Below are 6,658 nucleotides of genomic sequence, written 5' to 3' on the forward strand. Positions count from 1 at the left end.
CTCCCACTTTAGTATTTGTAGGACAAGGCACTTGAGGTTATAGTAGAGATTATGTGAAAGTGTCTACCACAGCGTTAGCAATAACAGGAGCTCAATAAATGTACTTGGCATGGCAGCGTGGGAGTGGGGAGGTAAATATAAGAATAAAAGTGGGTCTTAGCTCTGAGGAAGTTCATTGTTATAAGGGACAAGATAGCACAGCAGTTAGCCTCATGGACTCTGGAGCCACATGACCTGATTTTGAAGGGTGCCTCATACTCTTTCTGGATGTGTCACTTTGGGAAAGTTATTTATTCTCAGTGCCTCAGTTTCCTCATCTGTGAAATGGGCATAGTTGTAGTATATACTCCCACAGGTTCTTGTGGCGATTAAGTGAATGCATGCAGGTAAATACTTTGGCCAGTGCCTGATACACAGAAGGCTTGTGCTATGTGATAGTTGTCAGTATTATTATATAAATACGCAAAAATGTAAGTAAAAGTCAATAAAAACAATGGGAGAAGTGGCACAAAAGAAAAATGAGAACTTTTAAAGTTTATTCCAAGAGAAAAAATTCCTGCTATGCTTGGAAACACCTGCAGGTGCAATTCGTGACCAGATGGCAAATGATCTCGTTATTAGTTGATCATGAAACAGAGTCCAGCAGATGATGCCAAATCTTTCTTTTAAAAAAAGTGCCATCGTCTTGCATTCTTTCTCCACTTGTGCTGTGGCTCAGTCTGGGCATCTTGCTTCAGGGTCAAGGCAGCTGAACTTTCCAGGTTCCATCTGGAAAAAGTTTTTGGTATAGAGCACTGTGTTATTTTCCTGTAGCTACTGTAACAGATTAGTGCAAAATTAGTAGCTTAAAGCCACACACATTTATTATTTTATAGTTCCAGAGGTCAGAAATCTAAAATCAGGGCTGTGTTCCTTCTGGAGGCTTCAGGGGAGAATCCGTTTCCTTGCGTCTACCAGCTTCTAAAGTCTGCCTCCATTCTTTGACTCGTGGTCCCTCCCTTCATCTTCAAAGCCAGCGATGTAGCATCTTCTCTCCTCTCTGACCTCCTGCCTTCCTCTTATAAAGATCGTGGTGATTACCCTGGGCCCACCAGGATAATCCGGGGTAATCTCCCCGTCTCAAGTTCCTTAACTTGATCACGTCTGCCATGTAAGGTAACATCTTCACAGGTTCTGGGGATTAGGATGTGGATGTCTTTCGGAGGCCACTATTCAAGCCTATCACAAGCATCTATGAACCAAACACATCTTTCTCTTACTAATATGGGTGGCCTTACTTAGAATAACTAGCACGAGCTACTAGACAAATTCTCCACCCCACCATGTGTAAGGAGAGGAAAAAGTGCTGATGGTGAGGGGGGAGTAAGAACCCTCTCCTACGACTCATCCGTATAATAACTGCTGTGGGAATTCTGGTGGCAGCAGTAAGGGCAGTCTTTTTATTGGAACTAAAAATTTAAAAATATCTTGAGAAAGGAGCAGGTCCATAATAAATTTTATTTACTCATCAAAACACTTTTCTAGAACTTGATGTCTGCCAGGCACTGCTGTAAGTACTTCATACGTAGTCATGTCATCCTCTAACAACACCTTGAGGTACATTCTATTAGAACCACCCCGTTCTACGGAAGAGGAAACTGACACACAGCCAAGGTTAAGGGATGGGCCCAAGCTCACACAGCTAGAAGCGGGGGCCTCCTTGTGAAGTGGTATCAGATGGTTGTAAACAGCAGAACCCCTGGTTCTAGTGACCTTGGGCACTCACCACCCAGGGCTTTGTATGTCCTTGAATCCACAGTTCTCACAGTGTCCCATCAGGGTGGCTTTTTGTGTAGATGGTACAGCACAAACATGGCGAGAAGTAGTTTTCACCTGATGGAATATCTTTGTCTCACCTCTGGAAAGAATAAGGACCCAAGAAAAGAAAGGAGGAGGTACTTTTAGAATCCAAGAGCTGGGACAAATCTTAATGATTATCCTGATTATCAAGGTTTCCCAAGTTTCTAACCCTGGGGCAAAGCAGAGGAGCTGAGCTGGCCTTGGGGGGTGGGGGGTCCCAGTGTTTTGCTTGGATCTTCTGCCTCAAGCAAGAAAACATCTTTCAAGACTCAAATTCTTGCTTAAAATTTCATGAAATATTTTATATTCTAAACCTGCAATGTCTCTACTGATGAACTGTTTTTCCAAAAATAGGTCTTTAAATAAAATTATCAGAACATTGTGCAATGTATATCTGGTGATTTTGAGTGTCCCCCCAGGCCCACCTCTGAGCTGAACACCCAATTCCACATCTATTTGAGAACATAGACTCTAGCTCCACCTACTTAGAGGTCTAAGCTCTAAACTTATCAGCTGATGGTTTACACCTGGCTTGGACACACTCGCTTAGAAGCCAAAGGAGACCGACTGCTGGCTCATGAAATGCACGAGGCACTGTTATCAATCTAAGTCTTGGAGCTAATGGCTGAGTTCTTACTCTTGCTTCTAGAGTTGCCTCATGTCAACTCATCCCAGCTGTCATGAGACACGAGGCAATAGCAGTAGATGGGGACATGGAGATCTTTCCTTCACCTTGGGTCTGGCTGGGCTCCTGAGACACAGCTGCTGCTTTTAATGGAGAAACATCAATGGTTAAAGCCATGGGCAGAGAGTCAGGGCTGAATGTCCTCAGTGCTAGAAGTAAATAGCAGCTGTTTTATGGCAAGGGAGGGCCACATAATTCAGTTCCAGTTCAGTGGGTATTCCCAAGCAGAAATTGTAAGGGCTAGATTTAGGATGGAGGCGGGTAGTGGGAGTAGGGGGGTGGTGGGAGTAGGGGGGTGGGCACAAATATACCATCTAAGTCAAAAGTCTATGTTCCAATCTCTGGTTGGCTCGTGAGGCAGATAGTAAATACCTCTTAGTGATAGGCTATGTTCAAGTCTCAGTTTACCAAACAGGTCAGAAATTGGTTGCTTAAGATTCCAGCAGGACTAAAGTCATCCAGTGAACAGCTTGTTTGTACCTGCTCAAAGCTTCATAAGACTTTTCATTAATGCTTGGTCTAGGCAGTTGGCAGACTAAAAATGTGTTTCTGTCTAGGAGTATTGCCCAACCAACTTGGGCATCTCTCAAAAAAATGAGACGGTGATGAGAAGGAAGGAAGAGATCCTGGTTTATATTTGGTTCTGTTGGGACTTGAGGACCATATGACACATGTTTAGAGATCTACAAAGTATGAGAGTGCATCTCAACCTCAATTAAAAAACCGGAACTAAGAAGACCAGGTGGTTATGGCACGACCCTTAAAATCAGGATGGAGACATGGCCGTTCCACTTGCTGTTCAGAGCCCTGTCTTAGATCTACTCTTAAAAATATGGTTCTAATCAGAAATGAAATCGAAGGAGGAGGAGGATAGGATGGAGAAATCCAGGAGCTGTGCCAGGGGCTCTTGGTTTCAAGACCCAACCCACTGGCTGCTCCAAGACAGAGTGTTGCAGCTTGTCCTGCTGGAAGGGGATTCTCAACAGAGCAAGGGGGCGGTGCAGAGCTGTGGGGAGCCTTCTTCGAAGCCTTTGTTTCTCTAATAGACACAATAATGGAAGGATCCAGGAGGAAAGGGACGCAGCAGACTGGGTGTTACTAGAGACAGATGACAACTCCGCCGGCCGAGGCAGAACCTGAGGGCAGTGGGAGACCTCCCTCCTGCCTTTGCTTGCAGGGGAGCAGCCGCAGACTGGAAATCAGACTCGGCCCTGATACTTTGAAGTCTCCTCCCGTTTGAGGTTTTGGTGGAGGGATAATGAGTGGATGAAAGGCCTTTTTAGCTGTGGCTGTGAGCAGCTAGTTCCAGATGAATGGGCACTAGCAACACAGGGCAGCCTGTGAGGCCTGTTCCAGAGGGGGAGGGAGGAACAGAGCAGCCCTTTGGACGGTGTCTGCCCCCAGTGCTGGCCCTGGAAACAATTAGAGAGGGGAAGGGAGCAAAAGGGAAGCCAGGATAGAAGAAAAGTCCTCCCAGACTGGGTGACTCACTTGGCTGCTGGGTTCGCCTCTCTTTGGGCTTTTGAATGGACTGAGGACAGTGGAGGGTGTGGGCTTGGAGAACAAGGCAGATTCCGACAAGATCTCCCTCTTTCCCAGATGGGAGCCCTTTCATCCTCCTATATTTATGGATCAAGGGCTACAATCCCCCCATTTGGGGTGACAAAGCAATCTCTCAGCTGTCCCAGTCTTGAGGGCCCCTAGGAGACCCTGTCTTTGGGCCCCAGTGCTCTGGGCCCCTCCTCGTTCATTGTTGAGGAAATCTCCCTCTTTTTTCTGCCCTTACACAAGAGAGCAAACACCTTCAGGCTTAGTTTTCCATTATCCCTGCAGTCCATCCCTTCTGGGCCATTACCTGGTTACCATACAATAGGCCACACCTGGCAGCGCTCTGATGGGCCATGTGAGGTTGAGTTCTGTGTCACCATTTAACAATCAGGAAGTTTCACTGTTGAAAAAGAATCCTCATTCAGGAGCTCAGCCTGCACCTGGTCCTACACTTGGCCAGAGCTGGGTGGGGGGCCACCTTTGGAAGGGGCTTGGGTGCTCCTGTTCCCTAAGTGCGACCTCTGCCCCCGCTGCATCTTTTCCCAGACCCTACATCTGTCCGCTGCTGCTCATGACCTTCTGACACTCTCGTATGTTCACACAGCCACACCAACACCCCATAAACATTTGCATTTGTGACCTTGGAGAGGGCTGGTGAGGGGAGCCTCTCATCTCCCCACTTTCATGTTTCTATGTGGAGGAAGTTTGGAGTCACCTCCTGGCTTCTCTCCTTCCCCTGACTTGATAAGTTTGGAAGAAGGACTCGTGCATGCCTAGCCAGCACCCCATCTTCAGACCTGCCTGCCTCCAGGAGGGTCCCTGACGGCTCTGCTCTCACCCAGAGGTGAGGGCTCTCCCTGTAGGAGGCCACTGAGGTTGTCCACCCCTGCCTGCACCCAGGAGGTCATGTTGGCCTAGTTCAGGGGTGAAAGGTTAGAAAGCTGACCTGGCTGTAGTCTGAAGCCACCTTTTCCAGTTGGCTTTATCGGGGATCAAGCCGGCATTCCCATCAGGTATCCTGACATTTGGTTCAGAAACGGTGAGAGCTGTGGTTCCGGGGAGGAGGGCTGCAGCCGGTGTGCAGCTAGTGTGCGTCTAGCTCAGGAACAGCAAACTTCTTACCCCAAAGTGCTACCCAAGATCCCCCCTTCCTCTTGGGGGCACGCAAACCTGTGGGCCACAGGGTTTAATCATCCACTTTTACCTGTTAGGACATCAGCTCTGTGCGGAATCCCGCTCCCTGAGTCAGAGAGTCTTCACAGAGCAGCTGTCTTGTTCTTACCCTTGACCTGTGGATGCGCAGCTTTTGCCCCCAGATGATGTCCCTGCTTATGTAGTCCCTCAGCGCCACCTATGGGGCTGGAGTCCTCACTGGGACAGCTGACATCTGTCCTGGTGGAATTCTCTCCAGGTGCCCCTTGGTTCCCATTCTGTGGCATCCAAAGTCTGTTGGGTTCTCCTCCAGCCTTGCTGCACAAGAACAATTTTGTGTCCTGTGCAGAAGTGTCAGGGAGACTTCCTTCTTTCTCACCCTTGGTCATGCTTTGGTCTAGCCCTGAAGTAGCTCTGTGCGTCCTCACGTTCCATTGCTGGCTGCACCCTCTCTCTCCACGGGCGTCTGTGAGGGTGACTGCGGGTAACATGGACACTTGGTTGTCCTCCTCCTCATCCTAGGCTCCCTCAGACCTCGTCTCTCTGCCAGAAATTCTCGTGAACTCCTACTCGTGCAAGTTGACTCCTCAATGGCGAATCCAATGACCTTGTCCAGACTGAATGACAAAAGCCAACATTTGTGGAGGCAGACACTCTTCTAACCACTTCTCATGAGCTCAGCCACTGAATCCTCCTCACAGTTCTTTGAAACAGATGCCCCTATTATCAGTACACTTTATGGACTTGGAAACTGACTCCAAGAGCCTCAGATGTGCCCCAGGTCACATGCCTGGTGAGTTCTGGAGCTGCTCTTCACATTTGAGTGGTCTGGATTCAGAGTCAACCCTCTTAGCGCTCCTCAGACTGCATCTGTGATATAGCCCAGGGGGGAGGAAGAAAGGAGAGAAAATTTTAAGATGAAGGTGGGCAGAAAAGTAACATAACAAGGGAGAAAAAGTAAAATCAGCAGGTGCCCCAGCTCCCAGCGTTTGCATGAGAAATCACTGCACCACACTTTTCTGTAGAGCTTGAAGGCACCGCAGAGAATCCATCTCCTTGCTTCACCAGAGAGAAAGCTGAGGCGCAGAGCAGTGAGAAACTTGCCCAAGATGAAAACATGTGTATTTTGAGAGGATAAGAGAAGGCAAAATAAAAACTGAAAGAGCTTGTGAAATGGGGGCGGCGCTAATCTTGGTTTCACTTTATAAATAGGAAAAGGAGGCTCACAGGGATGGAGTAACTTGCCCAAGATGAAAACATGTGTATTTCAAAGAGGAGGAAGGCAAAAGAAACCAAAAAGATGAGAGGAACTAGCCTGAAAGAACTTCCAAAATGGGGACTACTCCATTTTGTGTTCTAAATTGAAAGAAAAATTGCTTTCTATTAAGTAAGAGCAGTTTATGAAGTGTGCTCTCTATTACTGCTTTTGAGTAA

General features: G+C 47.6%; 1 long non-coding RNA gene across 1 annotated transcript; it reads right to left on the reverse strand.

Annotated features, from left to right (window-relative positions):
• Nucleotides 1-561: 561 nt before the first annotated feature.
• On the reverse strand, nt 562-6,083 carry LOC135321220 (uncharacterized). Its single transcript, XR_010380787.1, has 3 exons — nt 5,019-6,083; nt 1,766-1,897; nt 562-768 (listed from the first exon to the last, which is right to left on the reverse strand). It is a non-coding gene; the product is annotated as an uncharacterized LOC135321220 (long non-coding RNA).
• Between the last annotated feature and the right edge of the window lie 575 nt (nt 6,084-6,658).

The sequence above is a fragment of the Camelus dromedarius genome, chromosome 4, assembly GCF_036321535.1.
Source record: "Camelus dromedarius isolate mCamDro1 chromosome 4, mCamDro1.pat, whole genome shotgun sequence".
NCBI lineage: Eukaryota > Metazoa > Chordata > Mammalia > Artiodactyla > Camelidae > Camelus > Camelus dromedarius.